This window comes from Cheilinus undulatus, linkage group 11 (assembly GCF_018320785.1).
Source record: "Cheilinus undulatus linkage group 11, ASM1832078v1, whole genome shotgun sequence".
Lineage (NCBI taxonomy): Eukaryota > Metazoa > Chordata > Actinopteri > Labriformes > Labridae > Cheilinus > Cheilinus undulatus.
This window is the reverse complement of record NC_054875.1, coordinates 35,715,265-35,739,433: the sequence shown is the minus strand read 5'-3', so window position 1 is coordinate 35,739,433 and position 24,169 is coordinate 35,715,265. Positions and strand designations below refer to the sequence as shown.

Below are 24,169 nucleotides of genomic sequence, written 5' to 3'. Positions count from 1 at the left end.
GGGATATTTTAGGATTTTCGAAGTTGGGTCTTATGAGGTACTTGGCTATAGTGGTGGCATTAACCTCCAGTGATTAATGTGAAAGTTGATCCTGTGGTTATTACGGGCTCAGAGAGCTCCAGGGCATAGTGGCTATAAAAGGGAACGTCTTATGTGCATAGTTTAACCAGTTTTACGTAAAAAAGTTGGCTCGCCTGTACACTGTGTCGAAAATGTACAAAGCAGTTCATCCCCTCCCCCCAAAAACCCTCTCTGTGTCAGGCACTAATTCACGATGCAGCTTTCGGCATTTTGTCTCCTGCCACTGTGCAGGATCAACTTTCACAGAAATCACTAGAGGGTAATGCCACTACTAAAGCCAAGTACCTCATACGACCCAACCTCAAAAATCTCAAAATATCCCTTTAAAGTTTTAGATTTCTATTTTGCTATTCAAGCAGCTCTACCTCTCCATATTCTAACAGAACCAACATAACCAGCAGATAATGCTCAAAATGTGCAGAGTTTGCAATGACAGTAGGAAACCTCCCTAAGGGGCCCCATCAGACAGAATTCACTCCTGTAATAGTAAATGGCTGAATGCTGCTAGTCCAGTCTTCACTGTAAGGGAGAGAGATGTTAATAGCATAACTTCTACTGTAATTACATTATAGTGTTGGTTCCTTTTTTTATTGTTACTAATGTTTACGTTTAAAAATTTAAATGTCAAACAACTATGGGCATATATCATGACTTGCAATTTTGTATTTTGGACAAAAGTTTCCATTTTAGGGGAACTATCTCTCAGTATTCAGTGTCTTGTGTCAAAGGGTTTTCATGTGTGATGTGTATGTTGTGGAATGTATGGCTGCAGCATGGGTGAAAAGCCCAAAACAAATTTCTCATTTCTTTGGGACTTTAAAGTGTATATTATCTTACCTTTTATTGTTCCTAATGTTTATGTCATTAAATTGATAGGTCCGGCATGTAAGGGCATGTGTCATAGCTCAACACTTTTTACACTGCAAAAAAATGTTCTTATTTTGCAGTGTAAAAAAGTGTTTATCTAATCAGAGCTGAGGACACTTGCCCTGAAAAGCTGACCAATCAGAACAAAGTATTCACATGGGGAGAAGGGTATTGAAGACAGCAAAGTGTTCAAGCTTCAGGGGATTCATTGATGCCAGTGTTAGATAAATGAAGAGTTTTAAGAGCAGCACACCGGAAAGAAAGGTGAAAATGAGCATGATGCAAACTTTGGGGCAAATGTGTACATTTAGCATTTCTTTTTTCAGCATGGGTCAGTTTTGTGTGACATGATGGTGATGTCAGCTGGTTTGAGGGCCTGAAGACCTGAATAGACTCTCACATTGCTACTGTGTGTTGTAGATGTAAGAGGAATTGCTTCCTTAGTATTTTTGTAGTTAAAGATGTCAGTAGCTCAAACTAGAAAAAGGAAGCGAGGTTGTTTTTGCCTCTCTTCATGATCTCAGGTAATCTCTCCTTATCTTGTGCTTTTATTTTATGCTACTATTAGTGCTATCAGCCGCTCTTTGTCCTTGGGAGGCTCATAGCTCTAATTAAGCCACAAACTACTCTTTCTTTCCATGTTAAGCCTCTACATTTATTACTAAAGTCACAAAAACTCCTCTCTAACTTCCTGTAGTACTCCCAGTGAGTCTGCCAAGGTGTGCATTTTGTGCCTCTATGCTCGGCGTAGTTTGTTTTTGATTACAACGAGGCGGCATTTCCCCACTGAGGAATTTAATTTGCACTCAGGCAACCACTGCCGCGATCTGTGGCTCTCTCTAACCACAAATAGAAAACAACAGTGGTGATGAGATGATTGTTATTTACCACAGAGAGGGTAGGCAGTGATTTTTTGGCCCAGAGGTGAAAACGAGGATAGTTTGAGGCAGTTTGGGTCGTATTTAATCCCTCTCTGTTTCGTTTCTTCTTAGTCCATGTGAATGTTTACTGACAGAGGATTAACAGGATGTGTTTGATGCAGTAGAATACATGCTTTTGTCATTTGGCTGTTTGTTCTACTCTTAAATGTGAGATATCTAAAATAGTCGCAGTAGCCCAATTCTGTCAAACCTTGTGGTCACATACAAGTCAGATGAAACTGTGATTTATTTCACTTAAAACATAGATATTCTCATGTATCAAGGCAAAACTGATAACTGCAACCCACTTTTTGGACATTTTCCTTATTTTTGTTGATTTTTATGTTGTAGTCGGATACACCAAGACAAAACAAGGGCTAATGGAGACAATACTGCAAAAATAGAATCAGTTAGTCATGTATGATGTGATCTGTCTTTCTCTGAGTACATCTCACATGTGTGAAAGCTGTGTTTACTCCTGACCTTTATCTCTGTTGTGTCACATTGTCAGTCATTGTTGTTTGTCCTGAGATGTCACACGTGAAGAAAAGAGAGCAATGTGTGAAACATTGAGGGCCCGTGGTTTGCCTTTTGTTCTGTACCCTCTTTAATGTGTTTGTTGATGAAAGGGTTAAAGGCGGCCGCTCTTCTGTGAGAAGAGGGGGATAGCGGTGTCTGACAAGGTGTGAAAAAAGGAGGCAATGTAAGAACAGAGAGTCTGAAGGGCAGCCGGAGTGTCTCATTTCTCTTTTTGCGGGGGCGAACGCACACGCAGGCAGGGGAAGACTCAATCCTGGGTGGAAGATTCATGACAATAACAATGCTTGGAAGCATCCTTGACATTTTTGAAAACAGGCAAGGAATCTAGTTTTGTTTTTCAGTGGGGATCTTTCCATTTATATCATTTGGAAGCACTGGAAAAATATGAATATAATAGCTTGTGCATGCATTTTCTTATTAGTGCAATGCCATGTCTCAGTCCATGTATGGAGGCTAGCTTTCAAGGCAAGCAGACTGCCCTGGTTCAAGTCTGACCCGTACCTCCTCTCCTGCATGTCATTCCCCACTCTCTCTTCCCCAACATGCCTGTTTGTTCTATAGGCATTGAATAACTATAACTAAAATTGTAAGTCGGTCACCTTTTCTATAAAGCAGACTAGACTAAGATGAGCAAAAAAAGATCTTTGTTGATAAAAACTCTGCTGAAAAGTAAGTTTAATTTTTTGCCACAGAGACTAAAATGTTCATGCTGGACTTTTGTACATTAAAAATCCCTAATAAGGCACAGTACTGCACAGAACTTTTAGGCATGTCTGGGCCATAAACTGAGGCTGAAATAAGGCATAGATGTGGTGACTAAGCTGCCTGAGGGCACCATCTGATGAAAAGGAGGATTGACACAACCCTGGTCGTGCTCTGGTTGTCCTTACATATTACCAGGGACATAGAAAAATAATCTGTTGAAAAAATGAATTCCACACCATATGGGCAGAGTAAGGGGTAGATGTGGCGAGTTTGCACTGCCAAGGGAACTATATGGGCAAGTAGCGTGCTGTGGATGTCCCAATGGCACAAAAACCACCAGAGGTCTCCAGGCATATTACTAGGGATGAAAAGACCCGGACAAACGTGTTGATCTTGACTCTGCACCCCCCTCCTGCCCCAGGTCATGGCACGTCTCACGATGAATCCTTAGCAGCCTACATGCATAAAGCTTATGCAGATGACTGAATGTCTGTATTTCATCAGCATATCATTATGAAACAATCAAAGTAATTATGGCAAATTAATGTAAGTCTTCTACCTTTATACTGATAAAGTAATGACTCAAATGTAAGGACTTTATCTTTACTAAAACTGGACTTAAATATTTTTTACTTTTCATCGACAAAACTATAAAAGCTGAAGTGAGTAAAATTAGACTAAAACAAAAATAACAGTTAATATAAAGACTAAGACTTAATTTTAAAAAGGCTGCCAAAATTATCACTGTATTCTAGTAATTCATACAATAATGATACCTGTTTCAGTACCACAGTAACAAGAATCCAGGCCCTAGGCATTTAATATCTTGTTTTAATTCCCAAACAAATGCAGGAAACATTCTGCTCAAGGTCTAAACAGAACATATGCATGGATAAAGTTAGTGTTTTTCTCCCTCCTTCCTCTTCTCTTAGTAAAAACTGGAGTGTTGATATCCTACTGTTAACATTTCAGAGTTGATTTAACTGCTTAGGTGTAATTTTAACTCTGTTCTGAGTGAAATCGTCAGAGTTGGTGGTATTTGGCAGTGTTGATCCACCAATGTAAGTCTAACTCTGCAGAGAGTCAGTTGATCAAAGCTCCTCTCACTTTTATTTCAAATTTGAGAGGATACATGGGCGGAGTTTTCCCATCATGCCCTTGGTGAGAGCGTTTAGATGTGTTTTACTACTGGTATTCTTTTTGTCATGTTCCTGATGAATTGTTGTTTTTGATGTTAGACACTTTTGTACCATGAGTGAAGTTATCAACTGAGTCAGCTACTTCCTGCCTGTAGCAATATCCACCCATCCATGCATTTTCTATACCGCTTATCCCATTGGGGTCGCCCTACATGAGAAGGAGTGACCATAGAGGAGTTAAAGGTATTTTGCTTTTTGGACTTTATTCAGAGAGGACAGGACAGTGGATGGTATAGGAAATCAGGGAGAGAGGATGAGGAATGACATGCAGGAAAGAGGCGCAAGCTGGATTTGAACCAGCACAGCCCCCTACGGAGATCAGCTCCAAACATGGGGCACCAACAAGCCCCCAGGCCATCTGCACCCCTAGTTGCAGCTTTCTATTAAAACAATAAATGAAGATCTGTGTTTTTTTGAAAGCTTTGGTGCTTTTTAAACACTATATGTCATTGCAGTATTTGCAGTATTGAAAAGTGTCAAAGTACTGAAAATGTTGACAGCCTTACTTTAATCCAACACTGAATGAGTCCAAGCAAGCCAAGTCAATGTTATGAACCTGCACAACATGCTGGTGTTAATGGTGAAACGGTAGAAAAGGGGTGATAATGTGTTGTTTGAGTGTTGGATGTTCCTTGGAGCGCTGCAGCTTCAGGTCATTGCTTTGGACACTAGAGGGTGTGTTCCTCATGGGCATTCAGAGACAGACAGGGAGAAAGATAAGGTCATGTTGACTTCTTGACTTGATAGCAAAGGAGCTTATTGTGGTGTAAGGAGCCACGGTGCTACGGCTGAAATCCTTGAAGCTGAAATCAACAGATATGTAACAGATCTAATTAGTTTTGAAGAAAAATATTAAGAAACACCCATAAAAATCCCTCAGATGTGTTATTTTTGTTCATTTTAAGCTCTAAAACCAAGACATTTTACTTGTTTTCATGCATTCTGAGGAAAATGAGCAAATACTCATGTTAAAGACACTACTGTAGAGCCAGATCATGTTGCACTTTTGCTTTGGAAATTACCCAAATTATTATTTTATTTTTGATTGAGTCGTTTCTGCTTCAAGCTTTGAAATGATTTAGGAATCCACGCTGGGATTCCTACATTATGATACTGCTTGTGCCCCTTATAATTATAAACAGTTGGATGAAAAGCAGTGGTGGCATAAAGTGACCATGACTCAGCATTTGCCCACGTCTCGGCTTCCTTCGTCTGATGGGTGGGCTGATTTAACGCGGGCTTGCCTGAAAAATTAGTCCATCCATGTGTTATCTGAGCTGCATATCCTGTTCTTGAAGGACAGGAGGCAGAGGCAGAGAGATTCAGCAACATCACATGACTTCAAGAACAGCCTCATTCAGTCACGTTCAGCTTAAAGTCATTGTCGCCTCATCAGCATTCAAGTCTGGATGTTTTGGTACTTTAGAGAAGACAAGATGGCTGTAGGATCATAAGAGCATGATGAAGCCAGAGCTGCAGATAATGATCATACTTTGGATTATACAGTAAAAAATGTCCATCATATGTTTGAATCCATCAATTGCAACTTCAGAATGATTGATGTTTCCTGTAATGGTCTTTTCAATTACAGTATGAGGAAAAATCTTCTCTTGTTTATAATAATAAATAATAATAAAACCAGCTAGAGTTCCCACCGTACAGATTTCAAACAGAGACTTCGTGATAATACACAGCAACAGTTATAAACATGACATCCTACACATATATTTGGTCAGTGCTTGTTTTCTTTTATTATTGCACGGATCGATTCTTTCACTGTGCATCTGTATTTTAAAGTTTTGATGCTTTTTGCACTACTATTGATAATTTGAGGCATCTCCAACTCAGATTCCCAAAGTGGAATCTGACTGGTCAGATTCCGCTTATGTCATCAAACTGTTTGTCCTCTAGACCTGGACCTGGATGATTTATTCTGTAAGAGGACTTTATCCGTCCTTTTCTCGCTCGTTAAGCCTGCATTGTGGTGTTCATATAATGATGTTATGCATGCCCATTTACAGTACAGAAGGCTCATCGCTTAATGCTCTTTGTGAGCCGATGGGCTACCAACCTTAAGGGGTCAAACATGTCAATTGTTGTTGAGTAGTTTGACAAAAGTTGTTGACATTGTTTGCACCTTACTTTTTTGGCATCATCTTTGACTTTTTCAAAATACTCCCACACTTTTAATGTTCTTTCACTGACATTGTGTGCTGCTGGAAAACCAAAAAGTTTTAAAGGCCAGTTAAGATAGCGTTACTCCAGTCTTAAAAAGACATTTATTAAAATGACAAGTTTTTCAGAATTGCAGTAAAATACTACAACCATGGGCTTTTGCTGATATCGATACAAATATGTAAATGTAGTTCAGACCCAAACCTCAGTCCTTAGATGACACAATTTAAAGATGGAGGATGAAAAAATTAACAAATATCAGTCCTTAAAACATTTGTTGTCCTGTTGTTTCCCTTGTCCCTCTCTTCTTTCTGCTTTTCTCAACTGATTTATGAGTTTGTATGTGTATTTTATACTCACTACTAGGCAGAGGTGGAAAAAATACACTCACATTACAATGCCATTGCATTTGATATGATGTGTTATGATTTACCTTCTTCACCATAGGATAGGATAGGATATAATGAGATAAATGGCCCAGGATAACTTTGATAGTCATCAGATGTGGAAAAATGCACGACTGTAGTACTCAAGTAAAAGTACAGTTACCCTGGCTAAAATTTACTTAAGTGAAAGTAAAAGTACTGGTCTAAAAATCCTCTCAAGTAAAAGTTAAAGATATTTGATTCAAAGTTTACTTTAAGTACTGAGTAGCTAATGAAGAGTTGTACAGTAAAATCTGATCTTTACTTATTGACAAGAATAGCAAGAGAATAGATCTCCAACCAAACACCTAAAGTCACTGGCAGCAACTCTAAGTGAGTTGATGACTTCACTCGTGGTGCAAATATGTTTCACATCAAAAACAACTCAGTCTACCAGGAAAATGACCAAAAGAACCCCAGCTGTGATCACTGTACAACAGGCAAACAAGACTAAACATATAAAACACATCAAAACTTGCAAGAGCATGATGGGGAACTCCACCCACACATCCCCTCACATTTGAAATCACAGTAGGCAGAGCTAAGATCAGCTGAGTCTTTTGGGATGTGAGGTGGAGTCATTGTGCTAGTGTAGTCAACAGAGGTGGTAAAAGTACAGTATTGTCCTGAGTAAAAGTTCAGGTACTCTGGTTAAAACTTACTTAATTAGAAGTAAAAGTACGGATTTCAAAGTAACCAGAAATACTACTCAATTACAGTGATCTGAATAAATGTAATGAGCTACTTTCCACCCCTCCTACAAGGGCCAAACTGATACCTAAATCTGCCTTTTGTGGTTTTATCTTGAGCAGTGCTACATTTACTCTAGAACGATCTAGATCAGGGGTGTCCAAACTTTTTTCACTGAGGGCCACATTCCAAAATTTATAGGGAACCTGTCTAATCTAGATTAAGATATGCTTGGTGATTGAGTATGCTAAAATGGCTAGTTAATGGCTGACAGAGCAAATAGCCAATCATTTTAAAGGTTTTTTGAGGTGATGAATCAGATTTCAGGGGGCCCTGGTTGGCCCTGGCTATCACTGGCTCCGCCCCTGGAATGCAATTGGTGCTGCTATTTGTGGCAATCAATCAGGGAGCTATAAATAAAGATATTAATTTGTGGTGTTGGTATCAGCATTGTCACTACCTGGAGCTTGCATGTATGGAGCCTGGGTCTTTTGAAGGAGGCATGCTGTTGCGGCTGTGTGAGCCATGTGGTAAAATAGGTCAGATGTCTCTGTGTTGGCATGGTGGGTGGTGAGCCGTCCCAGAGTCACCCCATGGAGGGGGGTGGCTCTGGGACGCTGGAGATCACTGTTTAGCCCTCTGGAGGTGTCGTGGGACTAACTGGACAAAACACTGACGAAGGAGGGTTCCCACTTGACAACTCTGGTAAAGTGTGGGGTTCTTACTACCCATCCGTCTGCACGGTTGACTTGGGGAGGCAAATAGTAATGGATAAGGGATTTCTTCACTGAGCACTGATCCTCTTTATAGGGCACAAGTATCTTGTGTTTTATTCAGAATTTTGGTTGCCAGTATGTTAAGCATTTACAGTGTTGTCTCAATTTGGTCACAAAAAATAATATCTTTAATTATAGCTACCTGATTGATTGCCCCAAATAGCAGCACCAGTAGCATCCAAGGGGCACCTATGGCATCCAGTGATAGCCCTGAACGGCCCTGGCTATCACTGGCCCCGCCCCTGGAATACTATTGGTGCTGCTATTTGTGGCAATCAATCAGGGAGCTATAAATAGAAATATTGATGTTTTGGTTACTGATATGTTTCCCTATTACCTAAATGTTTGTTTCACAGTAGGACCACCTGAAACTAACACAGTCAAGTGTCATGTTCTCATGTGAGCCATTTTTGATTCATTTTTTAGTATTTGTTATAGGCTGATCAAAAATGGACTGCAAGCCGTAATTGGTCCCGAGCCATAGTTTGAGCACCCCTGATCTAGACCAGAAAATTTCTCAAACACTGTGCGATTATTTTTAGAGTTTATTTTAGTTCGGGCTTTACTGACATCTTGGTCCTCCTGTTTGCCTTCTGTGTTTGCGCACAGCCCTGCAGCCTCATGACCTAATATGGGCATAAAAGGGTCATTCTCTATGATAATTAGTAAAAATATGCACAAACTTCCAGCTTATGAGGACATGTAATTCATCAATCTATGAACGCAGATGCAAACAACTCAGCAGTTTAATTAAGAACACATTATGAATTTGGGTTTCTTTTCAAAACTTGGTTAAGAACTAGTTTGAGAAAAATCATAATAGTGTATTGATGAATGAGGCCTAAATCACATGCAACATCTGCTGATTGGTTCATGCACAGCATCAGAGAGAAATGTCTATTAGTCCTAATTCCCTCAGTGCTAGATATTTCTAATCTCCCTTTGTTGGTACTGCTAAAACTAAATTCAATTCTCTTTAACATTTTTGTCTCTGTAGAAATAATTGGTGTGTTGACTCTTTTTTTTAAGCCAGAGGGCGGATTTCCATTCCTGTTTCCATTAGGAGCCACTTAGCAGCAGTAAGACGTTCTAAAGATTAAACACTGACCCCACCATGTTGTGTTTTTTCTCTCCACAGGTGATCTCCTGCAGGGGACCAACAGCTTCTCTCTAAGGTTTATGGAAACCTAACCTCCCATTGGTGGAGAAGGTGAGTTGTACCTTGTGCATTGTGTCTCTCTACTGATCTCTATTTAGTTTTACGGGTAAAGGACCGTTAAAGTCTTTGACACTGACTCCTTTTAGGGACCTTCTGTATAATTTATGATGCTAAACACACCACTTTTGTTAATGAATAGCTCTTTGTCAATGAGGTTAATATTTCATGAGGGTGTTCCGGCCTGCTAGTGATCTAACTGGAGGACAGGAAAGACATTTTTGTTTGCCATTCTCAATGTTTTTTTTTTTACTGAAACTTCCTTTCTGTGGTCTATTCTGTACACCAACGAGCCGTGCATGATTAATATTATGTATGAGATTAGAATGCTAATGCGGAGCTGTGCTTCAGCTCCAGCTACAGCCGATCACACTCCCCGATCTGCCGTCTCTTTTGGAAGCAAGAGATAATCCTTAATTTTTTTGTTTTCAGGTGGGATTGTTTTCTTTGATTGCCTCACCTAGAGAAGCTGTGTGTGTCTCACCGGGGAGAATGATAACGCAGGAGTGATTATTGATTTCCTCGTGTGATCTCTTTGTCTCGTGTGCATTGTGATAGAGCCGCTGCTGCAGCGGATTGTTTTCTTTGATTGCCTCACCTAGAGAAGCTGTGTGTGTCTCACCGGGAGAATGATTTCCTAACGCAGGAGTGCATTTCCATTGATTTAAGCAGCTGTTTGATGAGCACAGGCTGCTGTTTGTATATGCAGGAGGGCTCATCGTCAGAACACGATGAACCAGTTCAGGAAAGACTTCTCCAGGGATCCAGTGCAGTTTAGAGAGCTGGGTCAGATAATGAAGGGTGTTTACGCTGTTTGAACACTGCATGTTTAAAGGCTGTCATGCTCTTAAAGCAGTCACTTAGATTTTTAGACCTGGGTATGCATGATTAACCTATTAAACGTTAGTGCATTGGCCAAGAAAGATGGATATCTACGGATGAATTCCAATATCAGATTTAGTGTATGCTCTGTTTTGTACATTTTCAGCACTTTACCTGTAGGTCATAATCCCTCTCTTTGTTCCTTTCCCATCTGCACAACACCAGTATTTCTGTGCAGCACAGTAAAAAAAAGAAGTAACGACACAAAGAGACAACATTGTTTTCCTTGAGTGGCAAAAATGGCTTAAAAGATTAGGGGATTTTCAGCATTATCTGATCTATCTGATTTGAGATAAGAGCTAGATTTTAAATCTGATTCCGCTATTTTCTCATGATCAATGTGGCATACCCAGTAAAACTCAAATCTAAGTTCGTTTTTGTCTAATTCCTCGTCTAAAAATGTCTCATTACACTTACTTTAATCCACATTTGCCAAACAAGTCTAGATTAATGTTTTCTTTCTAAATATCAAACAAAAGATAAGGCCTAAAGTGCTTATAATGACTAAAACCAGCTGCTGAATCAGCATGCAAAGTTTACTTCAGAACTTTCTGTAAATCTGAATCATATTCTTTATTTACCTCTGGGGGGAATTCAGATGCAATAGTTGCTCTTATACACATGTAGCAGTAAGAAATATGAACAGAAATATGATTCATTCAGGAAGACTCATCATACATTTAACCATTTTATTGGTTATATATACAGTTTAACTTGGTGGAGAAGGCTCCCTGGGTTTGTCAAGCAGAATATTTTCACTTTTCAGGGAGCACATGGCTAGAAATCCCATATGGATATATATACTATAATGTCAATGCATACTGAATACAATAAAATTAGTTCAAAAGCAATTAACCCATAATAGCATGAATCTAAATATAAGGGTGCAACAAGTTTTACACTATAAAGGAGGAGGCTGGGGTAGAGGAGGTGAAGCTTTGTCAGGAGCAGGAGCAGGAGCAGTGTGGTGCATCAACATTAATGCGAGCAGGGATTCATGAGAAGTACGTCATATTAATTTGTTGAGACAAAGAGCTGTGATTGGCTGTTGGAGTCAATAATTGGGATCAACTAGCTGTCAACTGATCACAGCTGGGTGTATGACTACCGTGTCCTGAAGTTAAGCTGAGCTTCATAATGAATTAAGAAACATACACAGAAATAAAGTACCAGTCTGTTCTCAGGCATCACAGAGAGTATTGTCTGCCCCTCACATCGTCCACTCTTTAACAACCAGTAAAAAATACAGAACCCACCATTAAAGCTGAACCAGTTTAAAAGCTGGTTCATGCCCACCTTGTTTAAAATTAAGAAAATCTTCAATCTTGTTTCTTAAAGCTCCTCCTCTCTCTATTGTCTTTTTACATTTTTATCTTGTGCCATATGGGCATATGCAGTATTTGTCATTTGTGGTTTGTCATTGATATGTGCTGTTCTCTGCACATGTGGAGCAACTGCTCATAATAAACCTTTATGTGAGTCTCTAAAGACATATAGAATCAGAATTGCACAATCAAAACAAGCCAAGAATGTTCTAATACACGATAAAAACAAATACACATTTTGGTAAAATGGTTTGAAATCATTTTAAATTGTCCCAGATAAAACAACAGTGTCAATTTTGAGACTGTGTTGTCAATTATTCCACATCCTATAAGCATGAAAGCTAAAAGTAGGTTTTCTTAATTCAGGGTAAACCTTCTGGACTTAAAGCATTCAACAGTCAGGAGCTAGTGCTTGTTTTCTCCTTCTTATAACTGGTGGCAGCTGAATTTCTGCATGGAGTTCAAGAAAAAATTACCAAAGGGGTCAATAAAGGGTGGTATAGTATTGTAGCAGACCTGATCAGCTCAGCTCATGTGATGTGTTGTTATGTTATGTTACGTTATGTTATCGTGTTGTGTTGTGTCGTGTTGTGCCATCACATCTCATAGCATCTCTGTTCATCTTGGCTCTTCTAGTCTGGTCTGGTCTCGCATCATCTTGTCTTGTCTTATCTTGTATTGTATCATATCATGTGGTATCATTTCATCATCACGTAGCTTCTCATCTCATCCTGGCTCGTCGTTTCTCTTCTAGTCTAGTCTGGTGTCATCTCATCTCATTTGTCTTGTTTGGCTTGTCTCATCTTGTATTCCGTCATATCATTACAACTCGTAACATCTCATCTCGTTTTGGCTAATCTGTTCTCTTTTGGTCTGGGCTGGTTTGGTCTTGTATTGTCTTGTTTCAACTTGTCTCGTCTCATCTTGTATGGTATCTTATCATCGCATTTCATAGTGTCTCATATCATCTTGGCTTATCTTGTCTCTTTTGGTCTGGTCCGGTGTTCTACCGTACTATTTTGTCTCGTTTCGTCTTATATGGTATCTTATCATCACATTTCACAGTGTCTCATCTCATCTTGGCTTATCTTGTCTCTTTTTGTCTGGTCTGGTCTTGTATCATATCATCTCCTCTCATCTTGAATGGTATCATAATGTATCGTCACATCTCATGGTGTCTCATCTTGTCTTGGCTTTTCTTTTTCCTTTGGTCTGGTCTTGACTCATTTTGTATTATCTCATCTTGTATTCTCGTTTCATATCTTGTGTCGTATTATAACATCTGGCAGTATCTTATTTTATCTTGGCCATCTTGGTCTGGTCTGGTCCTCTATAATATCATCTTTATTGCAGAAATATTGGAATATTGCAGATTTTTCTCAGAAAGACAGTGCTGTCCAGTTTCAGTTCCATCAGTGTCACTCGAAGAGGCATTGTTGATCAGTTTACAGCTAGATTGCAGAGTTGAAAATAAATACTATGCACTGGAAGAGTTTACAGAGGTTAAAGGGTGAATTAATCCAGTGCCTGCCAATCAGAGGGAGGAGTTGTACATTTTGATGGTCACCAGAAGGACTGACCTCCTGTGACACTCTGGGGGAAGCAGTTTTGCACTGAATGTCCTCCTGTGTATTCTCAGCACGTCATAGAGGGGGTTGGGGGTCTCGTCCAAGATGACCTGTAACTTATACAGCATCCTCCTCTCTGACGTCCAGCTCCACCCCCACAGCGTCACTGGCCTTGTGGATGTTTATTAAGCCTGTTACCTGCTGCTCCAGCACACAGGATACTACTGGCCTCCACGGACTCATAAATTATCCAAAGCATCGTCCCACAGATGTTAAAGGACCTCAGCCTCTAAATGAGATGTTATGTGCTAAATGACATGATTGCCTTCTGCATTGGCAGCCAGTTTTACTCATAACAAACAGTCCAGGCAGGATTTTTTTGCTTGCAACATCTTGAAATAAGATGTTTATCTGGGCTTGTCAGATGAATGTGGCTTTTATTAAGGCGATGATATATTTTTGACTGAAATTGGACTAATAAACTAACTTGGATATAAGTTTTTGCAGGGTTACTTGCAAAAGAAGTCACATTTATTTGTTAATATTTCTTGGAATCAGCCAAAGGAGCTTTTGAGTCTTTTTTCTGTGCAAGTTACAGTGAAGTCTGGATATAGACCAAGACTCCTTGGAGTTATGATTATTTTTAGAGGAAGTCAGCACTCAAGATGCAAGTCTTTAGGGCGATAAGATCTACATTTATAATAGTTGGCTAAACACTACAAATGCAAGCTTTTGAATTAAGATTTTTGCTTTCTAAACAGCAAGCAGTCTTTGCGTTCTGCATGGCCTGGGGATTTTTCCATTTCCTAAAGTTAGACATAGAGATCTCTCCTGGTGCCAGAGAGGAGGGGCACCCAGGCTGAGTGCTCCAAATCTCACATAGAAACATTTACACCACACTTATTTATTTTCCCTTCTTCTTTACTTAACAACCAACAGTGCTGGTTTGGCTCATGACTGGGCAGATCAATCCATCCATCACTCTCAGAGCCAAACTGGCTTCTGCCATCAGCACTGCCTTAGATAAACACAACAACTGCATGTGCCAGTCTGAAGTATAATACTGATACAAATTGAAGTTCCACCTTCCTTTTAAGGATGCTTTCTCCTTATTAAGACTTAAATCTGATCAGTATTGATTTTAAGGCCTCAGTTATATCTTCTTTAATGTAAGATGACTTTCTCTGATAATAAGTCATGGTCCAATTACAAGTCCAAGTGTAATCGGTCAGTTACTCCACCTAAATGGCTTCTGGGTATTAGAGGTAGGTATAAATAGGGATGTAAGATGATTATAGTCTGGTCATTCAGTTGACGTGTCTCTTGGCAAACTGTAGTTGCTGCCTCTTCTCTTAGTTCCTTGTTACCATTAGCATGTATTTAATCAGATCTTTGCACTGGCATAAACGTTTTACTATTCTGATATACTGGTGCATGCATTAGCTGCATTTTAAAGGGTGCTAGCCTGTTGATTTGTAGTTGTCGGTGTTTAAAGAACAGAAGATTTCACCTTCATAGACACATGTAGCCTTGTAAGCATGGTGGCTCTATTGATGACAGTGGTGGTCAGCTGTTCATCAGATGTTCTATATTCCTTCTCCCAAGAAGATTAACATCACCAGCAAGGTGATCCTCTGACTTTGTTAGTGCAAATATTAGATTAATTCTTTTGTTTTTAGGTAAAGTTCTTTTAAGGGTGTTTGATGGATGATGATTGTTGTGGGTGAGAAGATTCATGTCCCCCCTGCGGTTGAAGTGCAAGAGATGTTGATTGGTTATTTCAAAACTAGTGGTGTTTCCATCAGTCTTAAGGCTCTTTTATGGTCTGCAGTTGAAGGCTGTGAGACACTGAAAGTATCCGAGCATACATGCCAAAGTCAGAGTCTTACGATCCTTGGTCCCCCCAGTCTTGGTGCACTCATGTGAGGCCTGGATGTAGATTAATGGCCAGAGACGGCTGCTGGACTCCTTTGTGATGGTTTCCTTTCAGTGCATTTTTGAGGGATGTTGGCAAGACTTTTCTAATGTTGACGAGCTCGGGAGAGCAGGGGTGGGAAGGGTCCAAGACAGTCATGTGGCAGACTGTACAGAGGTGCTGTAAACATTTCTCAGCAACATTTTATGAATAAAACAGAAAAAAGGTTAGAGGTCTGTTCCAGGATTAAATTATGTATAAACCTATTTTAGAAGTAGTTACACGAAAGGTGGCCCACGTTCACTCTGTTAGCTATCGCTAAAGCTAACATAGCTACGCTGACAACGTAATTAACATTACGACTTTTGCCAGTGTAGCTAAGTTAGCTATAGCAATGTGAGCTAGCTTAGCTAACATAGATATATAGCTTACGTAGCTGATTGTAAGCTAGTCTTTAGCTATGTTAGCTACATTGCGATGTTACTTATGTACTTATGTTGGCTTGTAGGTACATTTTCTACCTGGTTACAATTGAACAGAGCTACATATGCTACAATTGCTGTGTTAAAATGTTTTTATGAAAGACAAGCTTTTTGCCATAAAGCAAGCTGTTTATTTGGTTTTGTTAAACATTTTTTCTATAAGGTTTTGCTGGTCAGGTTTTTAACTTTTGATACCATAACCATTACCTTTACCCTTACCCCACCCACCTAACACAGCCACCAGGCTATTGGTGCCCCAAATAGATTCCTTTTTCAGAGTCCATCCCAATGCATTATTAAAGGTCACATATTTTACCCTTTTAAGACAAGTTTATACTGATCTCAGAAGTCCTCAAAACATGCCTGTGAAGTTTGCTGCTGAAAAAAACTCCATTATTGGATGTTTAATATACCTTCTGTCTCAGCCTGGCTCAGAACGAGCTGTGTCTGTGTCTTTAAATGTTACTGAGCTGTCTGACTCCACCCCTGACCCCGTCCCTGTCAGGAAATGGATGTGGCTTAATGAATGTGGCTCTTCTGATCCTCCTCTTAGCTGGCAGCGGAGAGGAGGGCGAAACTTTCTTCCAAGCAGGGAGGGCCAACCAAACCTGGGGGTGGTGCTAACTCCCCACATGACATCATGAGGGGAAAATCTGAGAACAGCTTGTTTCAGTACTCATTTTCTGAAAGTAAAGGTGGGGAATGATTTTTCTGAATCTTAGGGGGAAGGTGGACAGGCCAGCAACACATATTTTAGTTAGCAAAGCCTGAAAAAGTTTAGTTTGCATAATATGTGACCTTTAATATTCATATATAAAGGGTGCATAAATTAACTTGTCATGCTACTTAGCTTATATTAGCATGATAAAACAAGATGATGATGGTGCACCTGTAAATCACTTTTTTTAAGTTTATGTCATACTTTCAAGATATAAAATTGCAGTTTTTGTGTGAGATTTTCATTTTGCTGTTCAAGCAGCTCTTCCAGTCACCCATCTCCAGAGGTGCATGACAAAAGCTCTTCTGGCATGTGGGATGGCTGACAAACTTTAATCAAAGAAGCTGCTCAAAACTTGCAATGACAATTGAAAGCCCCCTTATAGGAGCCTCATCTGATAAAACTAATTCACATGAAGTAAATGACTGAATGCTGTGAGTTTAGCCCTCTCTGTGGGGAATAGACACTTAAACATAGCTTCCACAAACATGAAAATGTGGAGTTTGTTCTTCTAATGTGTTTATTTTTCTTCATTTTTATATTTTAAAATCACAAAGGTGATATTTTAATATGTTATATACTAGTATGAATGGATGAACTTGGGGGGACAGGTTTGAATTTTCCTTTTTTTTGTCCAGGTCACATTATTTGTCAGATCTAAGGAAGGCCCAAGAAAAATACAGAATCACCTATGTCCATCTCAAGTCCAAACACAAGATTTTTTTAACATCTGATTTGAATATTTCTTTTCTAGTCATAGCATTCAATATCAGGCTCTCCTTTAGAGTGATTGCCTCTTCCTGTTCCTGCATACCTCATAAATTCACACACAGACATGGACAGGCGGTGTGTTTGAAGGCAGCCAATCAGTATTCAGTGCAGCATCAGGCAGCCGAACGGGAAGAGAGCCAGTGTGTTTGGAGAGCAGCGTTCCCAGATTGACGGTTCCCTTGCTCATTTTCTCCCCCTCCTTCCTCTTTTCCTCTGCTCTCTCTGTCTGCCTGAGCATCAGGAAAAACTGGAGTGGAACCAGAGCCTCCATCCTCTCTGCTTCATCACACAGCCACTGCTGTATGTCTGCAGTTCATTCCTTCATCAGCAGCCATCACAATATGTCTGTTTCCCCCTTCCCCTGCTCCTCTTTGCCCTCCCCCCGGCCGTTTTTTTCCCCCCTGTCTTCACTCCACTGTCACCAGGAGGCTTGTGGCTAGAGCTGGAGAGTTACATAACCACTGCAGCAGCGTTCAGGACGCCGTGTTTAATCATAACTCAGACGCAAGTGTTCCTTTATGATTATAAAGCTGTTGTATTATAAAGTGCATAGTTTGGTTTCACAGAATACAGAACATGGCGGATGGATTCAGCCAGCATCCATTCAGACTCTCTCTCTCTCTCTCTCTCTGTTTGTTTACATCTCTCTGGGATCTCTCACTGTTTACCTGTTCTTAAAGACGGATCTTTGGTCTAAATCCTCACTGGCAGGAATGGTTCAGTAGAGTTGTTTTGTGAACAGATCCCACTGTGTAAAAACATTATCCACCTGCAACATTTTTACTGTTTAATATTTTGTTTTTAAAGGTAAAATGAAGAATTATTTCACTAAATTGTCAAGATTTGTTTCGAAAAGGTGGCTGCCATGACAAGACGAGACACGTTTATCACTGCCATGAAACCTCTGGATGTTACAGTGCCTATAAAAATATTCGTGCATTCATTCAGTCATTGTCTTACTAGTAAATAAATCTTCTCCCAAGCCATATTTGTTTGCAGACTGAATAAGACAGTCCTCTAGGGTTTTCACATATTTTGCCGTATTAAGTTTACCCTCTACCTTTACGAGCCTTCCAGGGCCGGGTTATTGTATGCAGAATCCCTCCCGTCTCAGCTGTTAAAACATGTAACTACTTCAGAGTAGTCATAGGTGTCTTGGTGGCCTCTTTCACTAGTCTCATTCAGTTTATGAGGATGGCCTGATCTAGGCAGATTTATACATGTGCTATATTCCTTCCAGAGGATGTTCAGTGCCTTGAAATTTTTTGTATCCATCCCCTGACTTATACTTTTCAATAACATTTTCTCTGAGTTGCTTTGAGTGTACTTTTGTCTTCATGGTGTAATGGTAGCCAGGAATACGGATTAACCAATGACTGGCCCTTCCAGACACAGGTGTCTTTTTCTAAAATCGCTTGAGACACGTTCACTACACTCAGGTGATCCCCAGTTCACTAATTGTGAGACACCTATTTTACATTACTTTGTGGAAATCTGTTTTCACTTTGACAAAGAGTTTTTGTAATTTGACTGTGATTGATTTATAAAAGGTAAAATATTCAAGGTGGTGGATACTTTTTATTGGTGCTGTACATCAAAGATGACCACATCTTCTGTAGACCAGTAGACCACATCTTCTGCCAAAAACAAATCTCCTCTTTGAAGCTGTTAATGCCAGCATTACATTGATACAACAAAACAGATAAAAACACCTGCCTCTGACTTTGGTGTATGCCCACATTATTTCCTGATGGCAGTCAAAAAGGCTGATATCAGCCAATCCCGAGGTTAAACCAAAACATCTGTGCATCCCTGATCATTACCCCCAAGGATTACTGGTAAACACAACACATAATAAACCTGTTTTGTAATCTGCATGGAGATCGCATTGATCATTTGCTTTATGGGCCATAGTCACACACACTCAGAGAGTATTATTGTCATCACCCTCTTCTTTCTGATCACAGTGAAATTCCCAGAATATTTTCTGCAGCGTTCTCACATCAGCTCATCAACCTCATGTCAGCAGAATAAAGTTGCGTAAAATCAGACTGAAAAATTCATATTGCATTTGCAATATAATTAAAAATAATCCCAATTAGATATATTTTCAGAATGGTACAGCCCTAGTTGGATCCAGATTATCCATGCAACAAAAAAGTTGTTTAACCTTTTTTTAGATTTATATTTTGGGCTTTTCGCGACACGGGACTGTGGACAAAGTTTTGAGAGAGTGAGTGGGGAAGGAGAAGCTCGGAAGGTGTGAGGAAGATCACTCTGGTTACTCACTGAGTGTGAATCTGTTCAGTGCCAGGTGTGTGTGGCCCCAGATTGGTGCCAGCTGTGGTGTGTTACTAATACTCTTGGGTTGCAGCACTCTCTGCTGACTCATTATTCTTCTCCAGTCCAGTCCATGTAGGAAGGATCCATCCGAGTCGGGTCCTTAGGAGGCGAGGCACAAGCCCTCCCTGGCTGTTAGACATGCTATTGGAACAGGGTAGTGGATATGTGCGGTTACATCATTGGAATGGTCGAGCCATGTACCACCTGTCAGGTGGCAGAAATTAAAAACGGAGACGGGAATGACAACAGCGTTGTGCAACCTTTACCCAGCAATGTCTAATATGTTAACATCTCATCATATAATCATGTTATATATAATATATACGTATATAATCATTTCATCTGATAACTGTATTCTATGGTACTGCTTTTAGCCGTCCAGCTTTACTTTGAAGCCATCTATTATTCCTTTAAGATTTAGTTTTGGGGCTTTTTGCCTTTATTCGAGAGATAGGACAATGGATAGAGCTGGAAACAGGGATGAAAAAGTGGGGAATGATGTGGTGAAAGAGCGGGACTTAAACCTGGGCCACCCTTGTACTTGAGGTGCATCCTTACCAATATAGGCAATTCGCATCTCTTATTGTTTTTTTTCCTTCTTTTTTGAATAGAAGGAAACAGTTTGCATTGGATGTGGGTTATTTCTGCAAGCACAGGATACATATGTGCACCCTTGAAAATTCTCTGTTCAAAAGACAGAAGATTTTTGAGGATGCTTGGCATCGGAACAGTCCTCCAACAGCAGTGGATGACATAGAATCCTTAAAAACCTGCCGTACCAGGATCCTTTGAGAAACAGCCTGAATCTCACCATCAGAGAAAGTGAGAGCATCTCTGATTTTTTGTGTGGTTCGTGATTGTGAGTCTGAAGCATTCTGAGATTCACCAGTCACTGTAAGACAGCTGTTTGTCAGTGCATGTTTTCTTCTGACACCAGTCTGGTGGCCTTTGCATTTCATTTTGGGGGCCTTTTTTCTCAGTCTCCTCAGGATTTCCTAGGCAGGCGGAGGACAGCAATGGTTTAGCTTTCTGTTTTTTTCTCAGCGATATTAAGAAAGAGAGCTTGTTTATTAAAGCTTATTACCTTTTCATTTTGATTATTTTTCCCCTTTCACTGTTAATAGTCTGCAATTTTAGTTGTTATCTCTCTGGGATAACTTTAAGATACCTGAGTCCACAATTGCATCTGTCCGCTCCCTGACAGAGGAGCAACAGGCCAGATTTGAACCAGCCTGCTTTGAGGACCACAGATGAGCCCCCTTCAAGCTCCTGATACATCATCAGTAGTCGTCGACAGTGATTGAATAAATATACTTGATGACAAAATTTCTACTTTGAGTGATCGTTCAAAATCAAACTACCATATTGCATTAAAACAATATTAAATTACCATATTAGATTGTTGTTATCATGTTCAAACCTTATTGATGAAAAACCACCAACATTTTGACACCTCTGGAGCAGCCATCTCACTGATAATTCACCAGGCATTTTGGGAGACTCTCCATAACACTTGGTTTGGAGTGTTTGGAAAATCTCACTTTAAAGGTCACATATTTTACCCTTTTAAGACAAGTTTTTATTGATCTCAGAGGCCCCTAAAATATGCCTGTGAAGTTTGTTGCTGAAAAAACACTCAAGTGTTGGATTTTGTATGTCTAAAAACTCCTCTGTTACAGCCCTGCTCAGAATGAGCTGTTTCTGTGGCTGTCTGACCCTGCCTCTCCCAGGAAATGGATGTGGATGTGGCTCTCCTGATCCTCCTCTTAGCTGGCAGCTGAGAAGAGGATCAGCAGAGGAGGTTGGAACTTTATTCCAAGCAAGGAGGGCCAACCCAAACCTGGGGCTGGTGCTAACTACCCACATGACATTATGAGGGGAAAATCTGAGAACGGCTTGGTTCAGCACACATTTTCTGAAAGCTGGAGAGAGTGGGAGGTGATTTTTCTGATTCTTGGGGGGGATTGTGGACAGGCCAGGGGCACATATTTTAGTTAGCAAAGCCTGAAAAAGTGTTTTTTTGCATAATGTGTGACCTTGTAGCCCCTAGCATTTCACACTTCTATTCCAAGTGCTAGGACGCCCCTAGACATTAGGGTAGGGCTTTGTGGTAGGGGCAAATGGTGTATTGGGATTTAGCCTTTTTGTTGCAATTCAACCTCAGATTTGTAACTCAGAACTCAGAAGACTACATAGTGGAGTAGTTTTTGTTGTCATAGCTCATTGAGAGAGTTTCACGGCCATCCAAGAGCAGAAATTCCTCAAGCAGCAAGTAGCCTCATTGACATGTTCCAAATGAAAAAGACAGCAGTCCTAAAGAGATACTTCAAATCACGTCTGCACAGTTCTTAATTTGTAGTTATAGTTGTAAACAAGGTTAGCGAGACAGTGAGTCATGTCATCAGGGCTGTGGCTCATTGATTGATCTGCCTGAGTGGCTCATTAGATGATGTTTTTCTGCCTCCTGTTGCTACTTAAAGCAGGAATGACTACTATTAAATTACTTTCTGTCTTAGATTGTGTTTCAGAGCTGTTGCAGCACTCCAAACAACCATCAAGAGAACATTTTACTTGTGCAAGAAGACATCTGAGGTCACGATGAGGTAGAGAGGCGAAGTGAGAGCCGAGTAGAGACCAAAGTAAGAGGAAGGAACTGTTTGAAGTGAACTGCCAGGTCTCATCCCTGTGATGTCTCAGGAGTTTTACCCAGTTAATAGGTTGGACTCTCTGTACATCAAGACTGATATTTTAGTTCTAGCTATGCAAACTGGTTGGCTCAATGTGTGGGAAATGATTTTATTTTATTTTAAATTTCAATTAAAAACCTGACTGGAAATGCAGTGAAGTTGAAAAAACTAGTCAAGAAAGTTTTCAAGGTGGAAAGGGTGGCATGTTAACAAGGAAAAGAAAGTTTTTGCAGTAAAACATACTAACAGATAAAAGCCAACATCTCTGGATCAGCATGGCCCTCAAGTGAAAAAAATTACATTATGGCGAGTGTCCACTTGAGGCTGGCTGCAGAAACACCGGTAGTCCCGTACACAACATGGTATTTTGTGTTTGTGCTCATTAACAAATATTACCAGCTTATCAAGGACCCCTACTAATAATGAGTCATTTTGAGTATGTCACCATGTTATAATCAGCATTTACTGTTGCTAAAATAACAGTTATGCCTGAATAGACTATTTTTATTATATGAGTAATTGAAAACACTTTTTGACCTTCTACTTTTTGACTCTTTGACAGCGTTTCATCACACCTGACTCTAAGCACATCTCTGGTGACATTGGATGGTCCTTGAATCAAACAAGGTATTGGAGATTGGATAGAAGAACAAATATTTTATTTGATGTCAGATCAGGCTGGATGACGCATCATACGTGACCTGTAGCTGACCATGACCGCTGATCTGTACCGGGTGTTTGGGAAGAGAGAGAGAACATTTCCCCCAGCAGGAATCAATATAATATTAATGCGTCCGGTGTCTTTTTATTATTTACATCCCAGTGCTGCTGAATTATTCTGTGTTCTATTGTTGCGGGAGCAGAGCAAAAGCACACCTGGATGAATCACACTCTTAAAAAATATTTTGATGTAAACAGACAAAAAGAGAAGGGAAATCTCTCCCACCCACCCACCGAGGAACAAACAATGATGCTGAAACTTGACTCTGTTGCAGCGGAGACGTTCACCATCAGATAGCTGAGTCATCCTGCGCTTGTTTGCTTGAAATCTTGACCCACACAGCTTGCACAGGCGAAGGCATCCGTGGACTCTGTGGACTTGTTGCTGTGTTGCAGTATCTGGAAGATAAATAGAGCCATTTTTATCAGGAAGAGAGGATTTTAGAAAAGGTTTTCAACCACAAAAAGACATGATCATTCTAAAGTAACGGCACATTAATAGGGAAGTGTTCCTATCGATTAAAGTCTTTAAATTCCAGTGGGAAAATGAGAGAGATCTAAAAATCATCCTGCTGTCTTGTGACCAGCAACACTACATACTTGCTCTGGGCCCTGGTGCAAATATGGTTTCTGGCCCTGCCCCTTTTTTCAAGGAGATGCACTCACTCTTTTGCTTTGAGGGTTTCAACCATGGAAAACAGCAGACTAAGGCCAAAATTTGTACTCACAACCACGTAAAGCAAGACAGACTGACTTAAAAAAAGATGCATTCTATCTCTCCTGCGGCCTTTTTAAGTTTTGCACAGCACTGTTACACACAAACTTGTACAAACAACCTACTTATTTAAAGGGCTCTGCTTACCCCGCTGCTTCTCCCCAGTGGTGCTTTAACATTCCTGCTTAAGATCTCCCTCCATCATGCTCTCATTGACAGAATGTATGAGTCCAGCAGCATGAGTTTACAACCTTCCTCTGATCTTAACAGACATTACAGTAGATCTGTCTGACACTGTCATTGTAGGGTCTTATTAATTACTGAATATGCTTTTGTGTAATTGTCACTGTCTCTGATTGTTTGTGAGGTGGGATTGTTTCCGTGGATATATCTTACATGTGTGAACCACATATTTATACAGTGTCCTGTGTTTTCGCTTTCTGTTCAGT

The 24,169-nt window shown here is 40.1% G+C and overlaps 1 protein-coding gene across 4 annotated transcripts in view; it reads left to right on the top strand.

The window, feature by feature from the left end:
* The window catches only part of LOC121517311 (protein kinase C and casein kinase substrate in neurons protein 1-like), a 116,162-nt gene that overhangs the window by 50,776 nt on the left and 41,217 nt on the right, over positions 1 to 24,169 (top strand). For all 4 annotated transcript variants that reach the window (XM_041799001.1, XM_041799004.1, XM_041799000.1 and 1 more), the window contains one exon: positions 9,517 to 9,588. The gene's annotated coding sequence lies outside the window, so the exon portion shown is untranslated. The remainder of the gene's footprint in view (positions 1 to 9,516; positions 9,589 to 24,169) is intronic.